We start from the raw sequence: 14,098 nt of genomic DNA, 5'->3' as shown, positions 1-14,098 counted from the left end.
GCCTGTATTTTTATTTACTACATCTGGCACTCCTGCTTGGGGTTAGTTTATTAACACCTGCTTACTTAACGCCATCCTGTACCACGCATCGGGGTTGGGGATGGGGGGGGAGCTGAAAAGAGAAACTAGTTCCTGTTCTCAGAGTGTTTGTACTCCGGTTTCCCAGAGAATTTTGTATTAGAAAAATAATCTCCTAGACTACTTCGGTGACTGCTAGAATAAACTTAAGAGCGCAGCCTCTGTTTTCCTGCTGCCCAATGCAGTTAGCCCCATTTACATGATCATAGACTCCACCTGAGGCACCCTTCCCCTGGGGCGTCTCTGCTTCTTTTGTTTTAAAGAGGGATCCGAGTGCCAGGAGTTTTAACAAGTGCCCAGGTGATTCTGGCAGGCTTGACACTGGAGGCCTCGGAGTAACACCTGACATAAAGTCATGGCCCAAGCTACATCCGCAGAGGCGGCTTCAGATCTTCCACTCTTTTACAGCCCATTCAGAATCGCCGAGACACGTTTTGCGGTGCTGCTGTCTTTGTAAGTTGCTTTACCGTTCATCCAGCTCATCCCATTTGGTCTTCACTCTAATTCTCCGGGAAAGCAGGAAAGCCTATTTCCGCCTTACAGAGGAGGACTGGGAGGTTCACGGGGGCTAAGTTCACACAGCAAGCTCCAGAAGCCCGCCCCCTTTCCACTCCACGGAGCTTCATCCTTTCGCCTGCAACACCTACGTGGGGACCCCAGGAGCTGGATTTCAGGTGACTTCCGCTCCCAAACCTGCTGGCAGCCCCAGGCCTGCAATCAACAAAACAGGGGGTGCAAAGGTCCGCGCGCTCCCGGGCGCAGGCAGCGGGGCCGGCGGATCGGCGCCGGACGCCGCGGGCGCGGAGAGGCGGGCCGCCCCCCGCGCCTCCGCTCCAGCCGCGCGGCCTGTTCGCCGCGGCCCCCAGGGCGCCGCCTGCCCGTGAGCCCCGCGGCCCGAAGCGGCGCGCGCGCGCGCGGGCACGGGGGCGGGGACGTGCTCCGAGGCCGCGCGCGCGGCTGCTCCTCCAACCGCTGCTCCGGGGGAAGAGGGCGGCTTCCCGGGACGCCACCGCCTCCGCCGCCGCCGCGGCCGCCGGGACTCGGAGGTGCTGGGAGGGTTGTTAGAACTCGGGTCGCGTGTGAACATCGCCGCCGCCGCCGCCCGGGACAGCCCGGAGGTTGGTAGCTGGTGGCTGTAGCGGGTCCCCGGGAAGTTGGGTGTAGACTTCTTGCTTCGATGTACTCGGTTGAAAAAAAGAAACGTCCAAGACGCTTTCCGTTTCCCATTCCAGCTCCTACGTGCGCGCCCGGGGGCGGGGCAGGGGAAGCGCGGTGGAGACAAAGGCGGCGGGGGCCGTGCGCCCGGGTCTAGGGCCCATCCCCTCCCGCCCGCGTCCGCGCTCCCCAGTTTCGGGGACTGTTGCGGGCACGTGTGGACTCTGGTTCCCTTGGCGATCTTAGAAGTGCGTTTGCCTGACTGCTGCGGCTCCAGTGACCACCTCCCCCCACCCCGAAGTCAAAGACTTCTTTTGCTTTCTACTCTCTGGACTCAGTTTCCCTCTTCTCTCCGCGTATCCTCTAGGAGATAGCGGTTTTTACGTGGAAAGGCCCTCCTCGCTGCAGTCCCTACCAAAGTGGGCGGTTCTAAGGACGGCTTTGACCTTAAGGAATGTGCCGCTTCTTGTATCGTGGCCCTTGGATCAGGGCAGTCGCGCCAGCGAGTTAGCATCTTTGGTGGTTTGCTTTACGTGGGGGTGAGAGTCGTAGTTTCTGTTCCCTTCTGATTGGTACTCTTCCTTCGTTCGCAGAGGTTACACCCAGGTGATAGGTGTTCTGGGACCAGGAGAGGGGAGGGGAGGGGAGGGGAGGCTGTCCCGAGGAGCGTGGGGGAGGGTTATACTGGAATGTGAAGAATGAGTTCGATTTTTTCACGTTCCATCTTTCCTGTACTTTTTCTCCCGCCTTTCTCAGTGGCAGCCCCTAACTGTGATTAGATGTTGAATAAGAGTAAATTCTGACCTGAAAGATCGAACTAGCAGTAAGAAGGACGATGTGTCCTGTCAGGTGCTTTAAATCCATTATTTCTAAACCTTGCAAAATAACTGGGAAGAATAGGTAACGTAAGCCCTTTTCACAGCAGAAGAAAGGCTTAGAGGAGATGCTAAAGCCACAGAGAGTAAATGTTGGGGTCAGGTTGTGCACCCCTCTTTCTGGGTAAAGCCGATGCTTTATCTGCTGTCGACGTTGCTCCCTCCTTGGGAAGTAGGTTGTGTAGACCAACTCGGAGTGAAGGCCAAGTCTCTAGGGAGGGCAGTCATTTTTGTGGGTGGCTGGATGTTGGTGGGGATTCTGTAGATAAAGTCAGGGAGGAGCTGGGGTAGGCCTTACTCACCTGTGTGGCTCCTTCCAGGGCAGGGCCTGGCCAAAGGAAAGTGCTGTACAACTGTTGCGTGGCAGTTGCCTGGCTTGGGTGAGATCCTTGATTCCTTGGAGGGATTTTCTTTTCTTTCTTTCTTTTTCTTTCTTTCTTTCTTTCTTTCTTTCTTTCTTTCTTTCTTTCTTTCTTTCTTTTCTCTTTCTCTCTCTCTTTCTCTCTCTCTTTCTCTCTCTTTCTCTCTCTTTCTCTCTCTTTCTCTCTCTTTCTCTCTCTTTCTCTCTCTTTCTCTCTCCTTCTCTCTCCTTCTCTCTCCTTCTCTCTCCTTCTTTGACTGCACCCATGGCATATGGAAGTTCCTGGGCCAGGGATCAAACCTGAGCTGCAGCTTCAACCTTATGCCACAGCTGCAGCAATGAGGGATCCTTAACCCACTGCACCACAGTGGGAACTGTAGGAATTTTTTACCCATTTTTTTGTGTCATGGGCTTCTTTGAAGTCTGGGGAAGCCAATTTTTAAAAGGAATTTAAAAACACAAAGTGACAAATTATATTGAAACAAAGTGATCAAAATAGTGTGGTGTAGGTCCCCGACACAGCTTGGATCTGGCATCTGGCGTTGCTGTGGCTGTGGTGTAGGTTGGCAGCTACGGCTCCAATTTGACCCCTAGCCTGGGAACCTCCATATGCTAAGGGTGCGGCCCTAAAAAGACAGGAAAAAAAAAATGCAACCTCCTCAAATTTGTAATAATGTTTTATGCTTCTTTATTAATACATTAAACAAAATTCAGAGCTATGTCAAAATATCAAAGCAGTGGTGTCCATGTAAATGAAATTGTGCAGTATTTCCAGCAGCTGCACTGTGGTGTGAAAGAATCTGTCACTCTTACCGGTGACAAAGTTACCAGATATGCTCTTACTTGGCTGGTTTGTTTTCCACATTTATAATCACACGAAATCCCAAATTTCAGTTAGAGGTTCAAGAAAATAAAGACGCTTGAGAAAAGAAACTGAAGTTCATGGCCTCCTGAATGCTTACCTATGAACAAGGTAAGTGAGTGAAGGGTTTGGTACCTGGGTTACAAACCCTGCTTCGTAGTGGTTTTTCTACCATGGTCTTGCTGGCCACCCTAAAGCATTATATTCTTTTTCTTTTCTTTTTTTTTCTTTCATGGCTGCACCCATGGCATATGGAAGTTCCTGGCTCGGGAGGAAATCCAAGCTGCAGCTGTGACCTACACCACAGCTGTGGCAACCCTGGATTCTAGAGCATTCTATTCTAATAGCGCTTTCCTTCTTTTTCCATTAGTGTCTCCTTTTCTACAGGTTCTCAGTTTCTGGTGATAAGAGCCGTCGAGAGGGAATTGTTGGATTGTTTAAATACTCTACTTGCATTGCTCCTTCTGTGGGCTGTTGTGCTGGAGAATATTCCTGTAACAGCGGGGTTGTGTTAGTTAATGCACGCCCATTTTCCCTTCCCTCCTTCCTTCCCTCCGGTGTTGTATGGTATTACCAGTGTCAGAGAAGAAAAAGGAGTTACCACTACATGTCCCATCGATGTTTGAACAATCTTTTGCTGTTATAATGAACAGTTTTATGGCAATGCACTTGAAAATTCAGATGAAATGGACAAGTTTTTTTGAATACAATACCTCATAAGATGTAAGAACTAGAAAATCTCAATGGTTCTATTAGTTCCATATCTAGTAAATAAATGAAATTTGTAGTTGACAGCCTTTCCATAGCAAAATATCCAGACCTATAAGGCTTCGCTAGTGCCGTATTACAGAATTTTTAAGAACATGAATAAAAGAGGGAAAAAAAGATAGGCCTGGCTCCTTTTATGAGGTCAGCATAACCTCATCACTAAAGGCCAAACTCTCACAGAAAAGACAGAAAAGTCCTAAAACGATGGATTGGTAAATCAGACCTAGTGATCTCTACCTGTATTTTTCTTTCTTTCTTTTTTTTTATTTTAATGGTTTTAATTTTTTTTCCATTACAGCTGGTTTCCAGTGCTCTGTCAGTTTTCTACCGTACAGCAAGCTGACCTAGTCTCACATACATACATTCTTTTTTCTCACATTATCATGCCTCATCATAAATGACTAGATATAGTTCCCAGGGCTGTATAGCAGGATCTCATGGCTTATCCATTCCAAAGGCAATAGTTTGCATCTATTAACCCCAGATTCCCAGTCCACCCCACTCCCTTCCCCTCCCCCTTGGCAACACAAGTCTGTTCTCTAAGTCCATGAGTTTCTTATCTGTGGAAAGGTTTATTTGTGCTATATAATAGATTCTAGATATATGTGATATCATACGGTATTTGTCTTTCTCTTTCTGACTTACTTCACTTAGTATGAGAGTAGTTCCATCCATGTTGCTGCAAATGGCATTCTTTTGTTCTTTGTTATGGCTGAGTAGTATTCCAGTTTATATATATATATATATAAAAAACATCTTATAAAAAACATCTTCTTAATCCAGTCATCTGTCAGTGGACATTTAGGTTGTTTCCATGTCTTGGCTATTGTGAATAGTGCTGCTATGAACATGTGGGTGCATGTTTTTTTCAAGGAAAGTTTAGTCTGGATATATGCCCAAGAGTGGGCTTGCTGGAGTCATGTGGTAGTTCTATATATAGTTTTCTAAGGTACTTCCATACTATTTTCCATAGTAGTTGTACCAATTTACATTCCCACCAACAGTGCAGGAGGGTTCCCTTTTCTCCACCCCCACCCTCCCCAGCATTTGTTATTTGTGGACTTATTCATGATGGCCATTCTGACTGGTGTGAGGTGGTACCTCATAGTAGTTTTGATTTGCATTTCTCTAATAATCAGGGATATTGAGCATTTTTTCATGTGCTTATTGGCCATCTGTGTGCCTTCTTTGGAGAAATGTCTATTCAGGTCTTTTGCCCATTTTTCTATTGAGTTCTTGGCTTTTTTGCCATTGAGTTGTATAAGTTGTCTGTATATTTTAGAGATTAAGCCCTTGTTGGTTGCATCATTTGAATCTATTTTCTCCCATTTTGTAAGTTGTGTTTTTGGTTTTTTTTATTGTTTCCTTTGCTGGGCAAAAGCTTGTCAGTTTGATTAGGTCCCATTGGTTTATTTTTGCTTTTATTTCTGTTGCCTTGGGAGATTGACCTGAGAAAACATTCACAAGGTTGATGTCAGAGAATGTTTTGCCTGTGTTCTCTTCCAGGAGTTTGATGGTGTCTTGTCTTATATTTAAGTCTTTCAGCCATTTTGAGTTTATTTCCATGCATGGTGTGAGGGTGTGTTCTAGTTTCACTGATTTGCATGCAGCTGTCCAGGTTTCCCAGCACCATTTGCTGAAAAGACTGTCTTTTTCCCATTTTATGTTCTTGCCTCCTTTGTCAAAGATTAATTGACCATAGGTGTCTGGGTTTATTTTTGGGTTCTCTATTCTGTTCCATTGGTCTGTCTGTCTGTTTTGGTACCAGTACCACACTGTCTTGATGAATGTGGCTTTTGAATGGTTGTGTCTTCATTATCATTTGTCTTGAGGTATTTTTTAATTTCCTTCTTGATTTCCTCATGGACTCATTGGTTTTTTTTTTTTTTTTTTTTTTTTTAGTATCATGTTTAGTCTCCATGTAGTTAGTTTTTCTCATTTATTTCCTTTGATTGATTTCTAGTTTCATGCCATTGTGGTCAGAGAAGATACTTAAAATAATTTCTTTTTTTTTTTTTTTTTTTTGTCTTTTTGTCTTTTGTTGTTGTTGTTGCTATCTCTTGGGCCGCTCCTGCGGCATGTGGATGTTCCCAGGCTAGGGGTTGAATCGGAGCTGTAGCCACCGGCCTATGCCAGAGCCACAGCAACGCGGGATCCGAGCCGCATCTGCAACCTACACCACAGCTCACGGCAACGCCGGATCGTCAACCCACCGAGCAAGGGCAGGGACCGAACCCGAGACCTCATGGTTCCTAGTCGGGTTCGTTAACCACTGCGCCACGACGGGAACTCCCAAATAATTTCTATACTCTTAAATTTGTTGAAGTTAGCTTTGTGCCCCAGTATGTGATTGATCCTTGAGAATGTTCCATGTGCACTTGAGGAGAATGTATATTTTGATTTTTTGGGGGGTGTAATGTTCTGAAAATGTCAATTTTCTATTGTATCATTTAGGATCTCTGTTGCCTTACTGATTTTCTGTCTAGAGGATCTGTCCATTGATGTGAGTGGGGTGTTAAAGTCTCCTATTATGATTGTATTCCCATCAATTTCTCCTTTTATGTCTGTTAGTATTTGTTTAGGTATCTGGGTGCTCCTATATTAGGGGCATATATATTGATGATTGTAATATCCTCTTCTTGAATGGATCCTTTTACCATTAAATAATGCCCTTCTTTGTCTTTCTTTATGGCCTTCATTTTATTTTATTTAATTAATTTATTTCTTTTGTATTTTTGTATTTTCTGGGGCCAAACCCATGGCATATGGAGGTTTCCAGGCTAGGGGTCTAATCGGAGCTGTAGCCATCGGCCTACGCCACAGCAATGCCGGATCCAAGATGCATCTGTGACTTACACCACAGCTCACGGCAACGCCGGATCCTTAACCCACTGAGCAAGGGCAGGGATCGAACCCACAACCTCATGGTTCCTAGTCGGATTCGTTAACCACTGAGCCACGACGGGAACTCCTATGGCCTTCATTTTAAAGTCTATTTGGTCTGATATGAGTATTGCAGCTCCTGCCTTCCTGTCTTGTCCATTGGCATGAAATATCTTTCCCCATCCCCTCACTTTCAATCTATAGGTGTTTCCTTTGCTGGGCAAAAACTTGTCCATTTGATTAAGTCCCATTGGTTTTTTTCACCTTTGCCCTAAGGTGAGTCTCTTGTAGACAGAGACTCTAGATTATAGGATTTTGCTTTTTTGCTTTTTTATCCAATCCTCTACTCTTTGTCTTTTGATTGGAGCATTCAGTCCATTGACATTTAAGTTAATTATTGATAAATATGTATCTATTGCCATTTTAAACCTTGTTTTCCTCTTTTCTTTTTTTAGTCAGATGATTTCCATTTATTTTATGCTTGTATATTCTACCTGTATTTATAGGATACTAGACCATGACCAAGTTGGATTTATTCCAGGAATGTAAACTTTATCTAACATTAGAAAACAAACGAATGTAATTTGATCGCAGTCACAGAATAAAGTAGAAAAGCTACTTGGTAAAATTCAACACCTATTTGTGATAAATTCTTTGCAAGCTAAAATAGTATTGAGAGAATTTAAAGATTGAAATAATGGAGGGTAAGTCATTGCTCCACAAATAAATCTGTAGATTCAGTATAATCCCAATCAAAATCCCAGCAGAATTTTTTCTCTTTATTTTTTTGGGGGGGGTTGGCTTTTTTTAATTAATGAATTTTATTACATTTATAGGTGTACAACAGTCATTACAACCAAATTTTACAGCATGTCCTTCCCAAACCCTCAGTGCATCCCTCCACCCCGCAACCTGTCTCATTTGCCAACCATAAGTTTTTCAAAGTCTGTGCCTCAGTATCTGTTCTGCAAAGAAGTTCATTGTATCCTTTTTTTAGATTCCACATGTAAGTGATAGCATGTGATGTTGGTGTCTCATTGTTTGACTGACTTCACTTAGCATGATAATTTCTAGGTCCATCCATGTTGCTGTAGTTGGTAAGGCAATTTTAAAATGTATTTGGAAATTCTAGACTATCTAAGGAAAAGAACAAAGTTGGATGACTCAAGCCTCTAGATCAGCATGTAGTTTGTCAGTGTGGTGTTGGCACAATGCTAGGACAGACCATGGAACCAAGCAGAGAATCCATAAACAGACTCACACGTCTGAGGTTTCTTGATCTATGACAGAGGCGACACTGCAGTGCCCTAGAGAAAGGACAGCCTTTTCAGTAAATGAGGCTGGGCCCGTTGGATGTCCGTATGGACAAAATGAATGTTGATCCTCTACTTCACGCCATATATGGAAATTAATCAAGGTACATCACATATCGGAATGTGAAATCTGAAACAAGAAAGCTTCTGGAAGAGACCAAAGTGAACCACCTTTATGACGTAGATATTGTCTAAGAAAGGTTTATTGAATAGGACACAGAAAGCACTAACTGTAAAAGGAACATATCGTTAAGAACTTCCATGCATCTAAAGATTCCAAGAAGCGAGTGAAAAGGCAAGCTGCAGATTGGGTGAAGGTGTTTGTAATACTTCTATCCCATAAAGGACTCACCTCCAGAATGGAGCAACAACGTCCACAAATCATTAAGAAAAAGATAGCCCTGTGGGGCAAGTCACTCCACAAAAGAGGACATTTTTTTTGAAATTTCCAAATTCCCAGTAAACATATGAAAACGTAGTTAGCCTCATTAGTAATTAGGGAAATGCAAATCAAAACTATAATGAGGAGTTCCCATCGTGGCGCAGTGGTTAACGAATCCGACTAGGAACCATGAGGTTGCGGGTTCGGTCCCTGCCCTTGCTCAATGGGTTAACGATCCGGCGTTGCCGTGAGCTGTGGTGTAGGTTGCAGACGCGGCTCGGATCCCGTGTTGCTGTGGCTCTGGCATAGGCCGGTGGCTACAGCTCCGATTCGACCCCTAGCCTGGGAACATCCATATGCCGCGGGAGCGGCCCAAGAAATAGCAAGAAAAAGACAAAAAAAAAAAAAAAAAAAAAAAACCAAAAAAAAACTATAATGAGATGGCTCTCTATACTCACCAGAGTGGCTGAAATGGAAACGAAACCAAACCCACCACCTGTCAATGCTGAGTACAGGTGAGGATATGAGCTCATGGCAGTGCTCCTACGTGGCGGATGGTATGGAAATTAGTGTAATTGTTTTCGGAATCGTTTTGCAGTATTGTTTACTAAAGTTGGACGTACACCTCCCCTCTGACCCAGCAATTCTGTCAGTCAGGCAGATATATTTGCGCCAGAAGACAAGTGAAAGGATATGCAGAGTGTGCCGTTCCTCCCCACAGCCCCACGTTGAAAACAACCATGTGTTCCCCAGTGCAAAGCATCAGTAAGTTGTATATCACAGAGTACTCCGCAGCCACCAGAATGAACAGGTTATGGCTTTGTATGCCACGTGGACGAGCCTCACAAACATAGAGCTGAGAAAAAAGGTAGACACAAGTAGACACAGCAGAGGAAGTGCTGTGTGAGTCCTTTTTTTTTTTTTTTTTTTTTTTTTTTTAAGTTCAAAAATAGGCAAAACTAAATAAACTAGGGTGCCAGAAGTCAGGCTGTGGTCACCAAGGAAAGGACAGAAGGGGCATTCAGGTTTTTATGTGTAGTAATTACTGGAGTGAGTCTGCTTTTTGGAAGACCTAACTTTTTTTTTTTTTTTTTTTCTTTCGGCATGCTTTAATAGAACGTTTACTTAAAATATATTATTAAAAAATTGGATTCATTCAGATGCCCCTCGTCGAAGGAGTGTAAGATGTGGGAGGGGGGCAGTGGTCCTTGGTGATTAAAAAGGCTTAAAATAGGTTGAGAATTTTCGGGGCGAGAATGCAATATCATGTCCGTAGCTTTTTTGAATTAGGGGCTTATGAATCTGACTCTGTTTCTGCCAATCTTGAATAGAGAGATCTGGCTTAGGGCAGTTCATATAAAAAGACTTAGAGTTATGTTTGATATTAAGATTGGGAGCAGTGTGAGCCAGAAGCCAAAAAATGCTAAGTTGAGAACCGAATACAAAATGTTGTTTTCAGACCTCATTTTCTTGCAATTTTAAGGTTTTCAAGTTTAAAACAAATCACACTAAATAATTAAAGTATTCTGATGTTTTCTATAAAGCCTTTCAGTTAGGTGCTTCTTCTTGCACCAGGCGGTGAACTGACCGAGGACAGGAGTAGCGTGTTAGTTTCCTATTGCTCGGTAACAAATGAGGGCGACTTGGTGGCTTCTAACAACATGAATTGATTGTTTTGTAGTTCGGGAGATCAGAAGCCTAAAATGGGCTGGCAGGGTTGCCCACCTTCTGGAGTGGCAGGAAGGGCAGTGGTGGGATCTTTGTTGGTTGTTGCTGTTCTCTGCTGCTCCCATTCCTCAGTTCTTGGTCCCTCCCTCCATCTCCAAAGCACACCTCTGCCTCATCCTTTTCTCTCTCTCTGTCTCCGACCATCTTCTTCCTTCTTCGAAGGACCCTGTGTTGACATTGGGCCCACGTGGTTAATCAGGGGTAATGTTTCTGTCTCAGGATCTTTAACTTCATCACACCTGCAGAGTTCCTTTGCTGTATAAGGTAACATAATTACAGGTTCAGGGATTAGGGCCTGGCCATTTCTGGGGGAGCCAGCTCTGGGAGATCCTGCAGATGGAACCTTAGGATCCATTGTCTTCACAAGGAGCACAGTTCCTGATTCTCGATAGGGCCTCGTTGATCATTGAGGAATGCAGGAATGAGCCTGAGATTTCCCTGTTTGAAGTACAGTGGCAGAAGAAGAGACATGCTGGTCTTGCCCTACTCTAGCTCTGGAATTTGGGGTTCAGCTCTAGATGTCTGTGTGAAGAGACAACTGACAGAATGCCAAAGGATCTGGGAACCAAGCCATTGAAGAAGTGATCGAAGGAAGCTGGAGGTTTGTCCTGAAAGAGGGCTTCGGATGGAGTGGGCGGCATTGCTTATCTTTAAATATTTGAAGTAGTATGATTGGCAAGAATAATTAAGCCTTTTAGTATACTTAATAATAATGACAATAATATTAAACACAAGAAGAAGCATTTTAGAGCTTACTGTGCCCCAAGGTCCTCTTCTGACTCTTGGTAAACTCCTTTAATCCTCACAGCAACTCTCCCAGGGTTGTTATCATCCCTGATTTCTAGATGAGGAAATTGAGGCACAGAGAGGTTATGCAACTTGTACTAAGTCACACAGAAGGCAGCATAGCTGGGATTGAAACTTTGGCCTTCTGACTCCACAGCTAAGCTCTAAACTATCGTGCTATCTTGCTTCCATGCTTTCAGTTCTAGCAGGTATAACGGGATTAGTAGCGGAAGCTTTTTTAGAAATAGAGGGGCAAATTTTGACTAAGTTTAAGAAGAAGAGAGAACAATCAGGACTTTTTAGAAACGGGAGTTTCCCTGCCTTGCACTGTCGCTGGAAATGGTCAGGGCGGCTGCTATAAACAGCTTCCTAAACTGGCTGGAGATTAGACCAGATGACAATACTGATTTTGAAATCTGGATTTGGGAATGTAATTCTTTAAAATTTCTCTTTCAAAGTTTGTAGCAGTTTAAAGTGCTAGATGTAGTTTTCCCACTAACTTTGTCAATTTTATTTGTTGGGAACCTTAACATACTGGTGTGGTGGCCGCATCCCCACCCCCCTTTTAAGGTGCCATTGCTACTGCTCCTGTAAAGAGATGGGAGCTGTTCTCTCTTCCCCCTTGGATCTGGGTTGGGCTCTTGACCAATAAGACATTTGTAAGTGCTAAAACCTAGTCCTTAAGAGACCCTGCATCTCTTGGCTTTGTTCTTTTAATACCCTTTAGCCCCCATGCTACGAAGGGTCCAGCCTACTGGGGGTGGAGGGCGGGGAGAGGAGTGCCCACGTGGCGAAGTAAGGCGTCTAGCTGACAGCTGGCACCAAAGGCCAGCCAGGTGAGGGAGAACAGGTTGTCCCTTTCCAGGCTCCTCGAGCCAGGCAGTAACAGTCGTAGGAGTGATGCCAGGTGAGATGAGCAGAAGACCCACCCAGATGGCCATCCCACAGAACTGCGAGAAAGAATAGCTCCTTGTTATTTTAAAACACATCCCACTAGGTGTTGGGATGGCTTATTGCACAAGGAGACAGAACTGCTACATAATAGTCTGGTGCATATGTGGAAGTACTGATAGGTATTTTTAAATGTTCTGTAATTAGACTCTTGCCCAGCCCGGAGGACCTCTGCAATGTTGCTAGTCACTCCAGTGCGTAGGTGGAAGCTTTTCTGGGTTTCTCCTTGCTATCACGTGGGTAGAAGAATCAGACTCTCAGTGATACTCCTACACAGGGTTTGTGGAACACCGCACTGTGAGAGGCCACGGTGACTCTGGACCTGGGTTTCCTGGTGAAAGTTGATCATTTATATTCTGCAAAATAGGTTTCTGTTTCATCAAATTGGACCTGGAAAAGAGCAGAAGTCTCCTACCATTTTTTTTCCCAAGTGTGCTAGAATATTGCTCTATTTCATTTTCATTTCTTCAAAGCCATTGTCATTTCAGTGGGCATGAGTTCCTCTTAACTTTATTACCCTGTGGTTTCCAGAGGGCTCATTTGTTCCTAAATTTAGAACGAGTTCAATTTTACTCACCCCCTACTTATCTCTGTATAACTGCCGACTCTCCTGTCTCATATCGAAGGTAAATTGGTTTGGTTTAGTTTGGCATCTTCAGCAAATCTTTTAAGGGATGTATGAGTTCGCTGTTTCACGTGTATTTTGATTACATCTAGTTGATTTTCTTCCTGGGGAGTATCTGCATTATCGGTAACTTTAAGTTCTTTTGCATGTATATAGCTTATATTATCTTCAAGTTTTCCTCATGAATTGATTTCTTCATAGATGTTGAAAAAAAATGAATCTGGTGAACTCTAAGAATAGAGAGGTGGGTGAGGGAAGGCTCCGGAATTAGATTCGGGGAGTATGACTCTAAGCTCTGCCGCTTACTAGCTGTGTGGTTTGGGACAGACGTCTTTTTTTTTCTTTTTACAGCTGCACCTGCAGCACATGGAAGTTCCCAGGCTAGGGGTTGAGTTGGAGCTGCCGCTGAAGCCTACACCCCAGCTCGTGGCTACGTGGGATCCTTAACCCACTGAGCAAGGCCAGGGATCGAACCCGCATCCTCACAGACTCTGTGTCGGGTTCTTAACCTGCAGAACCACAATGGGAGCTCCAGGGGCAGGCTTCTTGGTCTTTCTGGGCTGTAGATGTCTTCTGTCTTAAACGAGGGTACCAGAAGTGTCAGCCTCAAAGAGTTGTTATGGAGATTAAATGCAATAATACTTGTAAAGTGCTTTCTGCAAATACTGCTTATTAATAGTACAGCGACGACTAAACTCCGGGAAAACTTGGTAGGGAAAAAAGTCAGTTTGGTTAGTTGGTGGGAGCAATGACGATGATGGACTCGGGGGATTATTAGCTTAATTCTGAGAGAGCCGTGGTGAAGTCCTCTGGTGCAGGGGGCGTATTTGGTTAGAGCCCACTTCGTGCTGAATAGCAAGAGTGAGGAGCAGAAAAGAATTGGAAGTGTTCGCATCCATTCGTTGTACTAATCAGAGAGAAAGATAACAGGCTTTCAAAAAGGCGCTGGGACTTGCTGGGGCAAAGCGTCGTACAGCAGTTCTGTGTGAATGCACACCCTGCAGCCTTTGGCCACGTGGGCTGTGCTTCTGTGCCAGGCGTAAGGAACAGGATTTCTGCCTCAGAGAGGAGGCGTCCAGAACTTCGGTTCTGTTTTTCACGCCATCGCTGGGCTGCTCCGGGTCCTTGGGTAGATCCGTCTCTTCCCCCTGAGCAGAATTCTGATTCCTAAAGAAAGAGCTCACCGCTGGCCTTCCCGATGCGGATGAGGGCGGATGGCATCTTTGACCCGCGTTAAATTAGAATGGACATGCGCATGCGCGTGGCTCCCGCACAGAAAAACCCGGCTTAGCTGAAGCGTTCGTGCCATTTTACAGCTAAGATTTTACCTG

The 14,098-nt window shown here is 44.7% G+C and overlaps 1 protein-coding gene across 50 annotated transcripts in view; it reads left to right on the top strand.

Moving 5' to 3' along the window:
• Nucleotides 1-453: 453 nt before the first annotated feature.
• Nucleotides 454-14,098, top strand: part of HHAT (hedgehog acyltransferase) — a 322,109-nt gene continuing 308,464 nt past the window's right edge. For 16 of the 50 annotated variants that reach the window (XR_014816615.1, XR_014816610.1, XR_014816609.1 and 13 more), the window contains exon 1: nucleotides 1,009-1,196. The gene's annotated coding sequence lies outside the window, so the exon portion shown is untranslated. Of the gene's footprint in view, nucleotides 532-681; nucleotides 753-1,008; nucleotides 1,197-14,098 lie in introns of those variants that run through there. The other 34 variants (XR_014816611.1, XR_014816616.1, XM_084978153.1 and 31 more) reach the window with 3 other exon arrangements.

This window comes from Sus scrofa, chromosome 9, assembly GCF_054392235.1.
Source record: "Sus scrofa isolate SSC_HxYL_T2T_F1_AM1 chromosome 9, Sscrofa_HxYL_maternal_Yorkshire_Landrace_v2.0, whole genome shotgun sequence".
Classification (NCBI taxonomy): domain Eukaryota; kingdom Metazoa; phylum Chordata; class Mammalia; order Artiodactyla; family Suidae; genus Sus; species Sus scrofa.
The sequence above is the reverse complement of the archived record's forward strand: the minus strand, read 5'-3'. Positions and strand labels throughout refer to the sequence as shown.